This window comes from Lissotriton vulgaris, chromosome 10, assembly GCF_964263255.1.
Source record: "Lissotriton vulgaris chromosome 10, aLisVul1.2, whole genome shotgun sequence".
NCBI lineage: Eukaryota > Metazoa > Chordata > Amphibia > Caudata > Salamandridae > Lissotriton > Lissotriton vulgaris.
In genome coordinates this window covers 333,996,551-334,015,294 of record NC_141698.1, presented here as the reverse complement: position 1 = coordinate 334,015,294, position 18,744 = coordinate 333,996,551, and positions in this window count along the sequence as shown.

Sequence of the window (18,744 nt, the reverse complement as noted above, 5' to 3'; positions counted from 1 at the left end):
GCCAGGCAGCAGAGTACTGCAGGTGCTGTGCGGGCCAGTGTCCTTGGCCGAAGGGTACGGGAGAAAGGTGAAGGCCAGGAAGGAGAGGGGGTCTTTTGTGGACTAGAGGCCACCATGGTAAAGGTGCTGCACGTGCAGGCGAAGGCAATGTTTGCAGTGCACAGGTAGGTGCGCAGTATCAATTACAAAATATCCAACATTGACCATGGAATTGGCAACATGGCTGAGAGCTTGCAGTCAATTGCAAAGGGGATGACAGACATCACACAGTACATGTGTTCTCTGTGACAAATTGGATAGAGACCACTCAGAGCGGCGCAGGGAGCGCCAGTGTATGCGGCAGCAGTCAAAAGCCCTGAACCGCTTTGCCACATCAACCTCACTGCTGTGCCGGTGTTCTGTCGCCATGCAATTGTGCACTGCTGCACAGATTTGTCGAGGGGGATGGGGAGAGTCATCTCTGCCATGGAGCAGATGCTCACAAACCAGACAGGCACTGCTGTAGACACAGATGTCGATGAAACTGAAGAGTCCACCAGCAGGAGTGGCTCCAGCACTCCTGTCCCTGAGATACGTAGGAGCAGCAGGCGCAAAATTTCAGACCCAGGCACATTCGGAAGTGTTGAGACCCAGCCTTGTGCATCCCGCACTATAGTGCGTGGGCGCAAACATTAAAAATTGCCTCAACCCACAGGAAAGGTCACAGTGAGGAGAACTGCGACCACCCAGTCATGGGCACAGACATTGTAGGACCATGGTGTTGAATCTTTAACATGCTGTAGTGACAATTAAACTACATACTTCACATACTACGCCTGTCTGTGTCTCCTTACTTAGAAATATCGACGTGTGATCTCTGCCCGTCTCAATCTCCCATCTGTTGCTGCTGCTGCTGTTGCATGGGGCTCTGCCTGTTCTTGGTCATCATCAATATCCTCGTGATGTGTGAGCTCCACCTCTGTGCCTGCCTTGGTGGCAAGATTGTGCAACATGGCATAGGTTGCTATCATCTTGCAGCACAGGATGGGAGTATACTGGCGTGCACCTCCACTCTTGTGGAGGCAGCGGGACCTGCTCTTGAGGAGTCCAAATGTGCGCTCCACTACGTTATGAGTAGACCTGTGAGCCACATTATAACGCCTCTCACTCCTGGTAGTTGGATTGAGGTAGGGTGTGAGCACAAAGGACCGCAGGGCATATGCACTATCGCCTAGGTTGCAATGAAAGGTCCATTAGTTACATACTCATGATACATTCATCTGCTATGACTATCAGGGTGTGTCACAGTTATTTATCTAGCAGGTATCCGTCCCCAAACTCTCCAGCAACAAGGCGTGTGTATATCCCACTGTTTACGAGTCATGGGTACTCCCAGGGAATTTAGCGACAATGTCTGTAATGATGTTGCCAGCATTGCATGTCACCTGCACATTGATGGAGTGCGTTGACTTACGGTTCCTATATATGTGTTCAGTGGCTGCAGGTGGACAGAGTGGAATGTGGGTGCCATCTATGCAGCCTATCACGTAAGGGAAGTGTGCCAGTTGATACAAATCAGTTTTGGTCTTGGCAAGTTCCGCAGGTGTGTCAGGGAACCGGATGTAATGCATTCTCTGCATCATGGCCACAAGGAAGTTCTGGAAAAAACGGGACAGGCAGCTCTGGGACACACCACCAACTGCAGCTATCACATTCTGGCAGCTCCCAGAGGCAAGCAGGTGTAGGCTACACAGCACCTGCAGATGGGGTGGGATGGCGTGCGCCCATGGTGTTGGGTGATTCAGGTGTGGGGGGAGGTCCCCAATCAAGTCCAGGATAGTTCTGGGGTGTAGCCTGTACCTCTGCAGTATCTCTGGCTCAGTCAGTTGGAAGAGCGTCATCCTCTGCCTGTAGACCTGCTCCTCCCTTCTCCATACCCTCTCTCCTGCTGCCTGTAGCCGTAGCCACCTTGCTATGACGTAGAATGCCACCATTCTGGTTGCAATGTTGCATTTTGGGACCTTCTTTTATATCCTGCACCTGGTTACCACCTGCTTTCAATCCATGGTAAATACCAACTCTTAAATAATGAATTTCATGGAATTCGGTATTTTTAGGTTTCCTACATCTCGATGGACATTTTTTACCATTTCTTATTTACGGATTCGGTAAATAAGAACTCAGTAAATACCGATTCAGTTAATACCTATTCAGTAAATACCGATTCAGTAGATTACCGACTCTTATTTACCGATACGGAACATTTTTGCCTCCTACACCTCAAATTCCAAATAGCGGTCGGTAACAGCCAAAATTACCGAATTTCGGCCGTTACCGACCGGTATTTGGCTACCTACATCTGGCCCTAAATCTCCACATGCCTAACAAAATAAATGCTCTTTTTGTATAGCGCTCCGACACCTTCAAGCCGCTATATAAAACTGCAAAAAAATAAAAAGCCATTTATCGGAATGCACGAGACACTCCTCTACATGTGAAAGGAGCTGAGATGCACCAAAAAAACATGACTTGCTTGCAGAGTGGTCAGAGATTTTAGAAAACAAATGGGGGGGGGGCGAAGAGACATGCACTCGGAGGGATGGTCAATCATGATGATCTGTTATTAAGTTCTACTAAAAGAGAAAGGCTGGAAGGATCATGTAGTGTCATTTCCTGCTTGGTCCTCTGTGGTGCTCCGATTCTGGTGCCTTTAATATTCCCCAACATATTGCCACTAAAGATGTGATTCAATTGGATTGCAAGTTCATCTGATGATTTAAAGATCATTTTCAGGCAGGATCCCTATCATGACACTGTACACCCTTTGAGATGATCATAGCCTTAATCTCAGCACCGGCAGAAAAGTGAATCACTCCTCTTTACTCAACAACAGATGCCAAGGGGCAGAGGTTGGCAACATTTGATTAATATAAAGAACGGTTGATTGGTTAAATTAAGTCTTAGTGGGCAGAGGTCAGATGAAAATGCTCATTGAATGATTTGAGTGAAGAAGCTCTTGCTCAGGGTAGAAGGGTTGGAGGTAAGATATTTTTGGATAATGGTATGTTGCAGGTTTAAGAGTATAACAACTTGTTGGAATTTCTGGATTATAATTGCCTTGGATAATGTGATTATTAAAGAGAACAACATGGCAGGGGTGTATTTGCTAGCAGACAAAAGGAAATGTTGGTAGGGGGTCAATGTTTAGGAAAAGTTTAAAGGACACATTTCAGTGTGGTGATGCACTGGGGGAGCGTGGCTACGTGGGCAATGGAGTCGAATGCGCTCAATTAGAGTTCCATTGCTGGCTCCCCTTCCCCACCACATATATCCTGCTTAAAACACTTGTAGGGCTGGACGCTTACCTGCTCAAACCCGGAGCTGACCCAGATGGCGCTACAAACTCTGTAGCTGCGGCAGACATCGGAAACCTCGCCCGGGCATAGCTGAATCCAGGGAAGCCAGCTGCTGACGTCCCGGGGAGATCCTCACACCATCCTCACACCAGAAAGAGGATACACCCCGCCCAACAGGCCCAGCAAAATGGCGATGGATGGCGCTATGATTAGCTGATCTCCAGCCGGCAACGAATCAGACTTGGAGGGCGAAAGTAATTAACGACGCGGAGACCGCGTATAGCCAATGCTGCGGTCACCTCAGCACATAACCAGTAAGTGAGGGTGAGTTTCCACGGAATCCGTCGGCACCCTGTGGCCCGATGCTGACGTGCTGTGGGGAGCCTGAACTCTGCAGTAATCAGGAGACAGTTGCGAGTATAGCTGCACTCTGAAGCTGTTTAAAAGACTGCCACATGCACCAGTGAGTGAGGCGGCATTGCTCAAGACCACCCGCGAAGGGCACACCATCAAATAACACAGCAGACTTAGAGTAACCCAAAAGGCTCCCCTCGAGCTGAAACAATGTTTAAAAGCTTAACAGCGCCACTTGCTAGCTGCACATCACTGACTGAGACCGCAGCCTAAGCAGGGAGTGCGCTGAGAGCACACAATGTTGGCAAAAGTGAAAGCATTTCACTTGCAAGAGCTAGCAGTGCCAGGAGCGATAATTGCTGCCATGTGGCACTGCGCGCTCCCGCAAGTGAATCGCCATACGTGCACGCATTGCCATTGAAGGCAATGGAACGCGTGCATGTTTTTTTGCTGAAAAGCCAAAGCGATTGCAAAAGGTCTTTTTGCCTATGCAGCGCATGCGTGCTGCGTGGGCAAGACCTAAAAAGGACACCGATACGACCAAGGCTATGAGGGCTCTCCAGACGCCTGCCTTCTTCCTGGGGCTTCCGGTGTCAGGACAACCTACCCTGAAGACACTGCCTCCTATCAGAGGCTGCAGCAGAGGCCTTCACATGGATATTCAAGGGGAGTATACGGGGTAACAGCTCCCAGGACAGAGGAGAAGAAGTGTGATAAGGGAGCTGCCTCTGCCTAACAGTGACTCGCTTTCCATATCCCCCTACACTTATCAGGGGAAGAATGCAGGTGTTTCTTGCACGGTGACGGTAGATCACCTCTGATCAGTGAGTTCTTTGAACTCATTTCAATATAACCAGACATCCCTCCCTGTAGACAATCTCCACCAAGAACATCAGCACATCTTCAGCAGGAAGCAGAGGCCCTTTTTTTGCAAGTGGGGTGAGGGGCATAGAAACTGTGCCGCCACACCAATGCGGCAAAGGAATGCTCTTCCGTATCCCCAAGAAGGACTGGTCACTCTGGCCTATACTCAACCTCTGGCCCTATAAATACGTACTGTCAGAGCATTTACACGTGGTCATCTTCCAGTATGTCATACCTCTACTACAGCAAGGCGACTAAATGACTGCACTTGACCTGAAGGATTCCTACTTTCACATCCTGATCCGCCCTGCACTTTGCTGGTACCTCCGATTTGTGGTAAGTGGCCTGAATTTTCACTTCAAAGTGCTACACTTTGGGTCACCACGACCCCAAAGTGCTTTGCCGTTGTAGCTGCCTATCTCCGGAGGCCCAACATGCGTGTGTTCCCTTACTTGCACGACTGACTGATCAAAAGCGCACATTTATGACAGTGCTGGTCTCATACACAGATGACCCTAGACCAGAGGTCTTCAGACTTTTGGATGCCGAGACCCCCCTGTCCACATTTTCAGGCGTAAGGACCCCCTCCTGACAAAAATTTCTAAACCCTGTGTGGGTGACAAGAGTACCCAAGTGACTGCACGGTGAGCGATGCAACAGTGCGAGAGTAGGGTAAAAGGAGTGACTGCAGTGTGAGTGAGGTGACCATATGAATTTGGGTTCGGCTGTGAGTGCAGAGTGGGACGAATTAATGCATGGTTAGTGCTGGCCTTGTTTCAGTGAGCTACAGATTGAGCAGTGAGGGGGGACAGGTGAGTGAAGTGTCACATGAGTGCAGGGTGAGTAGTGTGCTCATATGACTGCAGGGGGAGGTACAGGGTGAACAACGCAAGCGCATTGTTAGTGAGAGTGATCACTGTGAGTGCAGGGTGAGCGGGTGAATGTTGTGAGTGCATGGTGATCAGTGTGAGTGCATTGTGATCACTGTGAGTGCAGGGTGAGCGGGTGAATGGTGTGAGTGCATGGTGATCAGTGTGAGTGCATTGTGATCACTGTTAGTGCAGGGGGAGCGGGTGAATGGTGTGAGTGCTTTGTGATCAGTGTGAGTGCATTGTGATCAATGTGAGTGCATTGTGATCAGTGTGAGTGCATTGTGATCAGTGTGAGTGCATTGTGATCACTGTTAGTGCAGGGTGAGCGGGTGAATGGTGTGAGTGCATGGTGATCAGTGTGAGTTCATTGTGATCACTGTTAGTGCAGGGTGAGCGGGTGAATGGTGTGAGTGCATGGTGATCAGTGTGAGTGCATTGTGATCAGTGTGAGTGCATTGTGATCGCTGTGAGTGCATTGTGATCGCTGTGAGTGCATTGTGATCACTATTAGTGCATGGTGATCAGTGTGAGTGCAGGGCGAGCGTGAAAGTGAAAGCGAGAATGAGGAGTGAGTTGTCTGAATGCAGGGTGCATTCCCAGAAACTTGAAGCGTAGGGTTTCATATATAAGATAAACAATTGCTATAATGGCATTAATCAGGGATCGAGGATGGAGGAAATAAATAATGTGCCGATACAGCTCATTATTTTGATGGCCCAGAAATAAGCAGTCACCTAAAACTGTATGTTTAGCACTTATCTGTGAATACTTAGAACAGCAAATATAAATAGAAAGCACTTTTAATTGTGTTCTAGGGCTGACTCAATGATCCATGACTGATAATTAAAGAGAACAAAGACAGAAAAGTCAGATAGCTAATTAATACATACTTTTTTATTTATAACTCTATTTGGTGTGAAGAGCAGGTCTCTGCGGGCTCTTTAAACAACACACGGCAGGCATTTTTTTCTTTTGGCTACCCAACTTTATATTTCTTTTTATTAAATGCATTCTCACACTACAGCAGTAAGTGTAAAAATACAAAGGTAAGGAATAGGCAGAGTAGGACCCAGGGGGTGTTGGAACCATTAAAAAAATCTAAATAACCAGTTAACAAAGGCATGCATATATGCAAATGGTCTTTAAAGACCTGTGAAAAGATCAGGCGGCCGGAGAAAAGACTCCAGACACCTCCCAGCCGAGCCCCCAGCAGCGCGGGCTGAGAGACACTACGGGGAAGGAGGGGGGCTGAAGCTATGGGCCTGGGCCTTAACTTGGTGACCAGAAAAGCTTATCCCATCCAAGCTTTCCAGTCATGTCAAATCACCAAATAAGTCAGAAGCATCACATGCCTCCTCTGCATAATGGCCTCCTGTATTGCCATACTTCCCCATACCAAATTACATGTTCATCCATTGCAGGAGTACTAGCTGTACAAAGGTCACAAGTGGCGGGCAACTGGGAACATCTAGTGTTGATTTGGGCTATCACCCATTGCTCTCCGCAGTGGTGGAACAGCTGCGATCTGTTGCAGGGTCATCCTTTTCTCAACACAGTCCTGAAAGTGGACATCATAATGGCTGCTTCCCTAACTGAGTGGAGGGCTCATTTACAGGACTAAAGTATACAGGGCATGTGCAAAAACAACAACGTGATGGATGGAGTACTTGAATTAATCTCAGCCACTGGCAATCGCTCGGGTTGTATCCCAATGCATCCTCATACTACCTCATACCAGGCAGGAGCATATTGTTTGAGCGGCAGCATACAATGGGGGTGACACTTCAAAAAGAATCTATGTAGGAAGATTTTTTGTTTGATACATTGTGTACCACGCACAGAGCTTCTCAATCTCTTCAAATGCTCAAAGTCATGATGCGTCATGCAGATCATATTTTTAAGGATCCTGTACAGGCTCGCATTATTACCCTAGGGAAGACAAAAATATATAAAGCCGCACCATCTGACCCACATTTTATTAGAGGTCAGCTTCCACCTGAATCCCTAATTGTCTCAAATGCCTGTTAAACGGACTAATTAACAAACTACAGCCAACGCCCTGCCTCCTAATAAGGAGTGCGAACTTATTGATGCATCAGGCAAACGTGTTACTGCTAAGTCCGCTAATCACTGCCAGATTGCAAACACACAAGAGTTATTGGCTAGATATGATGGAGCTCACTGAGACGAAATGGAGGAAGTCTTCCAATACCTCCCAGGGAACCATAAGACTCTGTGGATACTGCAGCTAGAGGTATTAATATTAGTGTCCTCCTACGCATGCATGCTTGCCTGTGTATATGGTGTTAAGCCAGAAGTCCACCAGACATTACTTAGATAAAGAGCACCTCTTCGGTCCACAGGTAGATGAAGTTTTAGAAGAGACTTGCACCTCTCCATCTAGAGGGCATTTCAGAGGCAACTACAGAGGTAATATCTTCAAACATCGGGGAAAGATACATACACCTGTAACAAGCAGTAACTCCCCTCCTCCCCCCATCATTCCACACCTGTTGTGGGTCAATTGCAGCAGTCTCTTCCTAAATGGCAGTCGTTAACATCAGACTGTTGTATGTGTTGGACAGTATCCAACATGGTTATTGCGTGGTGCTCATCACCCATCCCCCCCAATATTCCACCTCGCACCCACATACTCTCTGGATCATCAGCAACTACTCAAAAAAGAAGTGTAAGCTTACTCAAAGGCGCTATAGAGCCAGTTCTTTAACAACATCAAGGGTTTACTCCCTGTACTTTATTATTCATCATAAAGACGGTTCCCTAAGCTGATTTTAGACCTACAGCCTCAGTTCACCGTGTGCTTCCACTTCTACAGCAAAGTGACTTCATGACATCACTAGACTTAAAGGATGCTTACATTTACATCCCCATTCACCCAGCACATAGCAAATACTTTCAGTGTGTGATAGCAGGAAACATCACTAATTCAAGGTCTTTCCATTTAGAGTAACCTCTGCACCCACAGTGTTCACCAAATGCATTGTTAGGAGTGCATTTACTCAGACATGTCGTCCCTATCTGGGCGACTGGCTTATCAAAGCCGGTACACACCTTCTGTTTCGTCAGCACACTCAAATTAACATACACCACAACATCAATTGGGGTTCACTATTAATGTCCAAAAGTCCCATCTTCAACGTTCACAGCAGCATCCATACCTAGGGGCTATACTTAACACTCAAGTAGCCTTAGCCTATCCAACTTTAGCCTGAATTCAACATTTTCAACTTCACTTCCAGGTTCCCACACTCCTTATCCGCAGGCAATGCACTATGGACGAGTTGGTCAGGGATATTTGTCTATGCTTTTCTGCCTCTCCCTCTTTCGTTTCTGGTTCGGAAGCTAAGGCAAACATCTCCCACCTCGCTCTGGTGGCTCTCACTTGGGCTCATCAACCTCGGTTCACCACACTACACGAATGCACAGTAGTTCCATACAAGAAGCTTCACCTCTACCCAGATCTCCTCACTCAGAACTTTGGCTAAATCAGACATCCAAACCCAAAGGAGCTAAACCTTGCGATTTGGCTCCTTAAGGCATAGAATTTGGGTATTTAAATTTGACACCAGTATCTTTATGACCATTCTTGAGGAAGGGCGTTCACCTACCACTAGAGCTTGTTATTCAGCCAAGTGGAGAAGATTTATTTTTTACTTCCTTAACCAAAATATTAACCCATTCAATGCAACAGTACAAAACATAATTTTTTCACCTTCTGCATTTACAGTGCTCTGGCTTTGCTTATACTGCCATACGTTTACATCTTGCAGCAGTGGCTGCCTGTCTACCATACAGGCAACACTTAGCCTTGTTCAAAGTGCCAGTTATTAAGGCTTTCATGGAAGGACTTGAAAGAGTAATCCCACCCAGAGTCCTACCTGCACCCGCGTGGAATATCAATATTGTTCTCACAATACTTATGGGTCCACCCTTTGAACCATTACACAATTGCTCCCTCCAATTTCTGTCTTAGAAGATTGATTCTATAGTTGTTATCACTTCATTAAGACGTGTCCGTGAGCTCCAAGTATTAGGTTTAGAAGAACCTTTTTTCCAATTACATAGGGATAGGGTGGTTCTTCGTACCTACCCAAAATTCCTTCCAAAGGTAGTGTCCCCTTTCCACCTTAACCAGTCGGTTGAACTACCTGTTTTCTTCAACCAGATTCGGTGGTAGAAAGAGCTCTTCATAACCAGATGTCAAAAGAGCATTAATGTATTATATTGACAGAACCAAAGACTTTCACAAAACTAAACATCTCTTTGTTGCATTTGTACACCCTCATATTGGAAAGCTCATTTTTAAATCGTGTGTTTCTAGATGGATCATTAAATGTATTCAGACATGCTATGTCAAAGCTAAACAAACTTTGCCTATATCCCCGAGAGCAAATAACTCGCAACATGGGGGCCTCTATTGCTTATCTTGGGCAACATCCCTTTATCTGGCATTTGTAAGGTAGAGACTTAGTCTACACAACACTTCTTCTCTAAGCACAATTATGTGGATGTTCTAGCACGCCAAAAAGCTGATGGAGGGCACTGCTATACAGTCTATGCAAAGCATGTGTATCTACAACCACACATTCCTCAAACAGATTGTTACTTACCCTGTAAGCATCTGTTCTTGGCATGTAGTGCTGTAGATTCACATGCGCCCACCCTACCCTAACACTATTGTCGATGCAGTTCGTATCTATACTTTCACATGCTTGGACATCGCTTTACTGATACCTGGCCTCCATTCTCACCTACCTGTAGAAAAACAATCTGACAATGCGGTTGATGTTATGTGCATTATCACCAAGAAGAGAAGTTTCTATACCTTGTGACTTGAAAGACTTCTTCAAAGAAAAACAACTTGCACACATCCGGACCCAACACTAGATGGCAGGAGTATGCAAAGCATGTGAATCTACAGCACTACATGCCAAGAACAGATACTTACAGGGTAAGTAATATAATACTTTAATGACATTCCTAAGCAAAAAACCTGAGGCAGAGTAATCTTAGACCATTCTTTGTTGTTTCTACCTTGTAGAGCACAGCCACATTGTGTTGGCCCTTCAGGAAATAAAAATGGGTTGTTCTCCCTTACAATATTTGAATGCCAAATTAGTTTTTTGTTGTATCGATGTTTGTAAGTATTTATACTGATGAGGGCTGTTTCCCTTTCAATGGGGGTTTTTATCAGTTAATATGGGTTTAAACCTAAAATAGGATAGCCTACCTCTGCTTTTCTGCCTCTCCTTTTGCGCAAACGGAGTCTTTGGCTCAGCTCGACAAGGTTTGCTTTCATACCCACGGGTGACACCGGTGAACTTAGTTCAGTGCACCAGTGTTAAATGTTAAAAACCGGTTATTTTAGCCCCCCCCAGAACCCCACCTAATACATAAAGGAGGTGGTGTCAATGCTTTTGGGTTACTAACGGGCGCAGTGGTAATCCAAATGTTGGTTTGTTAATAATTTACACAGTCAAGATCACTTGAAACAGAATATGTATTTAAACATATGTATTTAAAATGCTGATATCTAATTTACATATTATTGGTAACGTCACGGAAGCAAACAAAAAGCAGCTAAGCTTTTCAATGACAGTGAAAAATTGTAACATCGCAATTTATTAACCTTACACCCTCACTTTGCTATCTTTAAGCACTATGCTAATTCTACAAGATGATTAAAAAATAAGCCTGATTTAGAAGGTGGTGTGCATACCTGGACAATAGGAGTTGTCAGTTTGGAATAGCCGTTTAGCTATTTTGTGTATAAGGTCAATAGCTAGGAGATTACGTCTGTGTTAGAACACAATCCTGGCAGTTTGTGAAGGCAGAATGGAATGCTTCAGAGTCTTGCTGGAGGCTTCTTCGGTCAAGATGGGATCTGGTGTTGTGCTCATCTGTATCTGCGTCTGTAACCTGGGTGAAGTGTCTCTCCTAAGTGGTAGTCCTTATATTGTAGTGTAGTTCCTATATTTCCAATAGGCTCTGCGCATTGGAATAATATATTCAGCAGTGTAGACGTAGGACTGAGATCGACTAGGTCTCTACTGACTATATTAGACTTAAGGTTTGCCAGCTAGCTCAGAGGTCACTGGAAACTTTCTCGAATAAACGAGGAGGAGTTTAACCTCCCTGGATAGACAAGAAGGGATTAGCTTCTGACAACCATATAACATGACAACTTTGCTCCCTCAGAATAAGAGTGTATCTCTAGAGTCGTGTGAAAACAATAGACAGCTATTTCACTCAGTCAAATGTGCGTACTTAGTTTCACCAGAGTGCAGAGAAAAGAGAGACGGGCGTTTTCAATAAAAAGGTGTAATTTATTGAGCAGTCTTCTTTCTCATGCAAGAGAAATGAATTGCCATAATTGCAATACTTAATGTAAAGTAAAGTGCGTACAGTAAAAGGAGTTTTATGAAATAATACTGTAAAAGGATTGATATGGTTTCTTAGCCATAAGATACTTTAAAATGGATAAAATATATACATACATATATACATTGACTAATCGTACTCAACTGGTGCTTCTAACTATGCCTACCCCGGTGTACCTGACCTAAGCCTAATACGTGGGAAGGAGTAAGTAAGTAGCATTTTAAGTTAAGTTGGTTTTGCCAAGAATCTGATTCAAGAATTCTCTTTAAGGGTTTAGTCAGCTCCGTACCTGGGTAATAGAATGCAGGAGGTCTGGTATCTCTCTTTCAGGACTCGATATCCCAGCAGCCCGCAAAGGCGGCTGAGAACACCGGAGCTGGATTTCTCAGCAGGAGAAAAGACTGCGTCTCTCTACGTCAAAAGGGTGGGGCAGCGTCCGTGGGCTCTCGCATCAGCTGGGCTCTCGGGCAAGTAGATAGCTGCTCGGCTCCAAAACCACCACCGTGTGTTTGCTTAAGGCAAGGTTGGTATATTTATACCTGAAAGGTGCCGAGTTTGAATTAAGGTTTGGACATAAGACGTCAATAAAGATGTCACTAAGAACTGACTGTTCCTTTAGTGTTCGCAGGAGTTCAATGACAAATCAAAACAAAAGCAAATGGGGATTTCCCAGGTTGCTGGAGGTTTGGTGTGTCGAAAGAACTAGTTGTGCTGTCTAGGAATCTAAGGAAGTAGCTTTGCCGTGCTTTGGACTGCAAGGGCTATTTACTAAGGATGGATCTGATTCTTATGCCATTATAGGGATATTATTGATTATAGCCGTACAATGGCATAAAATAGCAATATTGATTTAGGTTCCTAGATAAAAACACAATATCCACTCCACGATATAATGTCCATCATTACTAAAACTAAGCAATAAAAACATTTAAAGGTGCATGTGCATTCCAAACCATCCCAAAATACATTTTTTGCATTCGAAATGGTGTATGCGAAATACACGAAAATGATTATTGGTACTGTACGCTTTTCAAGCAGTGTAATCATTCAGTTAAACATGCTTATATATATTTTAGCTGAACGATTTGCGAAAATGACACATGAAATGGCTCTTAATACAGAAAAGAAGGTCGAGACCATTCCATCACATATAAATACAGTTGCTGTAAATGTGCTAGAGGCTGAGGTAATATATTGTCTCTAGAGTTCCTAAAAATAGAAGCTCTGTCCTTTAAGAATAGTTCTACTTTAAGCAGAGTACATGTGCCAGAAAAAGGTAAATATTTTGGAAGTTTGAAAAAAATAATTTCGCTTTCAGGGGAGAAAATAGTTCCAAATGTTTTCAGTAGCTTTTGTTTATCAAAGCTGAAGGCCGAATTCAGAGTTCAGCTGTGTGCTTGTTGCTTAAAAAGTTATTCTTTCTTTTCAGGGGAGAACATCATTTCAGACACTCGCACAAAATTGGTCTACGACATCAGGTGAAAGTTCGACCAAGCTTGAAAGTGCCGCAACAGTGCAGTCGTGAGAATGATTGCTATCATCGATGTCAGGATCAGCAATGCTCACAGAAGGTCGTACCTAGGTGATGCTGCTCTCATCTCGTACTTCACTGCCACCTAATCGTAGTGGTGAAGTCTCAATGAATGCCGTCATCAGAATGGGTAGCCGCTGGGGACAACACGATGCATGAGCCGTTACAGGACTTAGCAAAGTATCTGTATCCAATGGTACAGCTGATGGTAGTGTAAGACAGACGTCCAACACACATTCTTCTCCGCATAGCATACATCGAAGCACCGGTAGGATGCAATTTTGCCAGTTAGGTCTGAATGAAAGAAACCAGGTCATATTCAGATCTCTTAGCCGGGCTAATCCAAGGACTTTAGTTATGCGGTCCCAATAGCGTATAGCTAGGATCATTTCTTCCATCGTTGCCGGAGTCTTGTCTGCGACTTGGCTTGCCATATCGGAGCAGAAGGGTCAAAAATAAAATTCCTGCTACGAGTCCCAAAAGTAGTGGTAGGCCGCCAAAGACAGAATGGACAAAATTGTGAAAAATTCCCAGAACTGCTTCGAAGGGTGTTAACAGTCCCGAAAAAATTGTCTTAAATATATGTGGGATACCACTGGCATCAGACATATTTAGGATTTGGCTTAGCATTTCTACGAAATGCACGGGGCAATTTGTTGATAAAAAGGTATGTATCTCTGCCGTTGTCCTTGCAACCAGAAGATCATACGTTTCTTTTGATGACTTTAAAGGCACGGTTGTCTGTAAAAGAACAGACTTCATTCTGCTTAAAGTATCAATTCGAATAGAAGAGATATTCAAAGAAGGCCAAATCGTCGCCTCCGCATCTGGAGTGCTGTTTGGATACAATACTTGCATACAGCAAGTGACCATGGAACTAACGCTTACGAGATAGGATTTCCCTGGCACCATGCCACAACAGCTGTGGTCCATTATTAGAATATAGCTCCCGTTAGAAAGCCGTCTAAAGAATGGCTCTATTTGTGTTGCAGGTTTGCCGTGCTGGTGAGGTTATTTGAAGTCCCCTCACAGGCCCCATACAAATTAATACCTTGGCACAGAAGTATACCGCTTAGTGATTGTTTACAATTGTTACTACTAAGAAATACATTCTTTTTCTGTTCACTATAACGTGGGTGTGTAAGGCAATTTCCATGATGGCTTACTGTACCCTTTACCCAACCTTTCATACTTGCCCGCTGGTATATACTCTTGGCAGTATTTAAATTGGAAAGTTGTTATGGGAATTGTAATTATTCCGTGTATTATCCATTCAATGACAGGTCTTTCTGACATTGTCAATGGTAATCTCTCAAGTTTTTCAATGCTCAGAATCATATAGTCTGCTCCTTTTTGTGCCAAACTGATTTGTTTATCAGTAAGGTTAAAGATAGAGAATAATGACGTTGTGTTTATCAAACGCCATGGCACGTAGCCTGAACGCAGATTTTGCAACGTCCAGCTGAGCTGTACAATAGAACATAATTGGGACTGACCGTGTTGTAACATTAGTAAGTCCTGATCTATTATATCGATAGCAGATGATACAATACTGTCCAGTGAATATATTCTGGAGGACAGAGTCATTAACCCATTGTCCACAACATAAAGTGATTTTTCCAAATTAATACGATCAATTTCTCGTACTTTTTCTGCTGTCTCAATTTGAGTTACTTTCCAAGCTTCGTTGTATGCAGCGTATATACTGGCCGCTATGAAACGTTTTTGTCGCTGTTTGCGTGGTCCCATTATGAAATCACGCAAGTCAGCACTGTCTTTAAGTAAAGTCAAGTGTTGCTTAATTTCAGCCAGTGTGGATGTCTGTAGCCATTCAAGGCATAGTTTCCCTACACTGCATGTTACTATCCCTGGATGTTGTCTCTGGGAGTATCTAGGGTCTGGTCTGGTCATTTTGAACCCCTGTATTTTGTTCAGGAATCTATCTTAACAGTTATTTGTGTCTGTTGGCCAGATCAATCACTTTTTCCAATCAGGATGTGTTCTGTTTTGGTGTAAAATATGGGATACGTCTATCTCAACATCTGTAGTGGCATTACTATCAGGTATTGACTTTAGAATAGACGGTTTGTTTAAGTCTTTAATCTTAGCTAGGCCAAGACAAGTAGTCTGTTGAATGGTGTCATTCAGGAATATTATTTGTTCTGGGATCATGCAGGTTCTAAATAATGCTTCTAAACCTTGGACCTGCCAATTGTTTGTACCCCAGATGGTTTTTGTTTCAATGTTGTCTTTCCAGAATTCAAAACCAAATGTAATCATTTTTTCATAAAATCTTTCAGAATAAATCAATTTAGTATTTATCAACATTGTTTTTATCCCTGTCTTATTTAACAGTTTAAAATAAAACGTTTCTGCATCACTTGTGTTAAACCCTGAGAAGTATGGGAATTTCTCATAAAATGTTTTCGAACTGCTTTTAGGTGGAGTTGCACAATGTTCCCATTGATTATATTTAAAAACATTTCTAGGTTGAGCAGATTTATGTAAATAGTGATGTGCAAAGTGATTGTAACAGTACATTTGTTCATAATTCGACGAACCCTGTAAGTAATCATGTTCTGTAAATTTTGCTGACATTACTAAGTCTGACATCATATTATTTATGCTTTCAAAGTCCCAATCATCAGAGAATGTACTTGGTTTTACAAAGTCACTTAATGAAACCTTGAACTGATGTGGATATTTCAAGAGTTCAACCGGGCCATAGATTTCGTAATCCGTTTTGTCCCAAGTTACCCCACCGGGTATTGGAATGGCTGTGACATTCACTGATGATAGTTCTCTTTTCTCTATGTGAGATGACTTGTGTGGCTTTAGGACCAAGTTGATGTTCTGACTTGCTGTGTCCATTGTACTGTATTTTCCCTCAATGAATCTTCCCAAACAAAGTACCATGATGAGCCAAAGCAGGAGGAAAAGTACACCTAACACAATCCAAAATTCATTCCATGGAGAAATCAGATAGGTTTCTTTGAGTTGATGAAAGAGTTCAGTTAATTTGTCTTTGAAAGTTTTTGTTGTTGGCGTTTCTTCAGGTTCGCTTGGATCTTCAGAAAAGTTATTGAAATTGATGAAGTAGCCAGATGCAGTTCTGTCAATTGTTGGAATTGCTTCTGAATTTTCCTGTGCTTTTTTATTTTTTCTTTCATTAGCATAGTCTGAGGCTACATCGTTGTAGACAGGTGTTTCTTGACGAACTGTTTCAATTTGGGTTTCAAGAGGCACAAGTTCCATTGCATTGTTGCATAGTCCTTTTTTATTCACTCCAGGTTTATCAAATGTGATTAGTCTCTCAGTTTGAACCTCTTGTATTGTAGCAAATTTTGGTATTCTGCTATTTCTTGGGAGTCCACTGGGCCTACTACTTATTATTGGCCACATGATTGTGGTTTTACCAGGTCGATGGATACAACTCGGTTCTCTTTTTTACCAGCAAGGGGCAGTAGTACAACTGATCTTGTTCAGCTGACAGCTAAGACAGGTACTGCTTTTCTGTAAGAAGGCCCAAATTTCTTCTTCACCGCGATCTTCTCTCTGACCAGATCCCCAATCTTTGGAATCCAGACAGGCCTTGCTGGGACAGGTGGTTTATCTTCAGTGGCTGTTGGCTGCTGCTTTAACTTTATTTTGCTCAGGGCTTTTCTTGTTTCATTTAAGTCCTATAAAATAGCCAAACGATCTTTGATATCAAAGCATTTTCTTTCTACCACTGAAGTCTGACTATCTAAGTCCTGAATATGCATTTTAGTACCGAACAATAGTTCGTACTGACTGAAACCTTTTAGAGAATTTCTTGGCAGATTATTTAGACTACGTTGGACACTTGTTAAATGTTGGACCCACCCATCACCCGAACCTAATACCCTCGCCGTTATAGATTGCTTTATGTCCCGGTTTTTTCTTTCCACAATCCCATTTCCCTCAGGATGGAAGGGACAAGAGTACCGCAATGCAATGCCCATGCTGGTCATGGCCTCCTTATAAGCTCGAGAGCTAAACGCAGGACCCTGGTCAGAATGTAGCATGCCAATTGCGTATGTGCCGATAAAGACTCTTAAATCTTTTATAACAGTTCTGGAGTCAGCCGGGCGCTGGGGCCATATCCAAATGAATCTCGTGCAGGAATCCACTGCGACCATGATACATTTATAGTTACCATCCCTTTGTAAGGGGCCACAGTGGTCCAGGTAAACACAAGCTAAAGGTCTATCTGAAATTAGAAGGGGCGTCTGTGCTGGTCGTTTTACTGTTGATACTTTCATTCTGTGGCATATTTCGCATTCTAGAACATATTTCTTAGTTTGTATTTTCATGCGCGGCCACCAATATCTCTGTTTTAATAATGATATTGTGGCGGAAACACAGCATGTGCAGAAGCGAGCCCTTCATGTGCCGCTGTAATTAGTCCTAACCTGTGTTCCATGTTTGGAATTGCCCTATCCCCCACTCCAGGGATTTGAGCAGATGGAACATTATTCGCATCAGTTATGTATGTATGTATAATTGAGTGGATAGTTCATGGGAAGAGCTGCACAGTCGCCTTTTGAAGACGTTTTTACCGCCAACATGGTTTCCCCGTCTATGTATATTTTTCTGAACGTTCTTTTGTGGCTACGGAAGCCGGGTGAGCTGCTTCTGCTCTGGCTGTATTAGCCAATGAATTCCCTGCAACGTGAACTCCATCACATTGATGACTCAGTGTATGTATCACGTGAGTCTTTCGTAGTTCTTTCTGCAAAAGAACTACCTGTTCCCAAAGCTTCTTATGCTTTATTGTGGCACCTGTGTCATCTTTGTAATCGTTTTGAACCCAGTTCTGCAAGTTGTTATTGTAAGATTTGACGCAGAAATGTGAATCGCACACTATTAGTGTCGGGAATTCACGATCAGCATTTTCAAGCTCCATCTTTAAAGATCTGATTTCAGCTCGCTGAGCCGAACAGTTTCTCAGTGATTCAGTTTTTGTTATTTTTGGTCTGACTTTACCACAGCGCCAGCGACCTTTAACAATCGCGCATGCTGCATTGTAGGATTTATTATCCACATCGTAATGTTGTGCAAATCTGTCAATTTAGATTACACAAGAGTACTGTTGGAGAGGCAGAATTTCGATTGGCAGAGGATATTCTTATTCATATTTTAGATCTTTCAGTTTTTTCATGTTCGGGTCAAAATAGTATTTCACGTCTTCTGCAGCAAGAGAATTTTCCCACTGTATCCATTTTGGATCTAATGCCACCGTTTTTAGATTAACTGGGCTTAATAATGCCTCAAGGGCTGATTCTGCTGTATAAACAGTTATTCTTTTGCCTTGGGCTTGGGCTCTTTCTTTTGCTACAGCAATTTGAACCACATTTACAATATT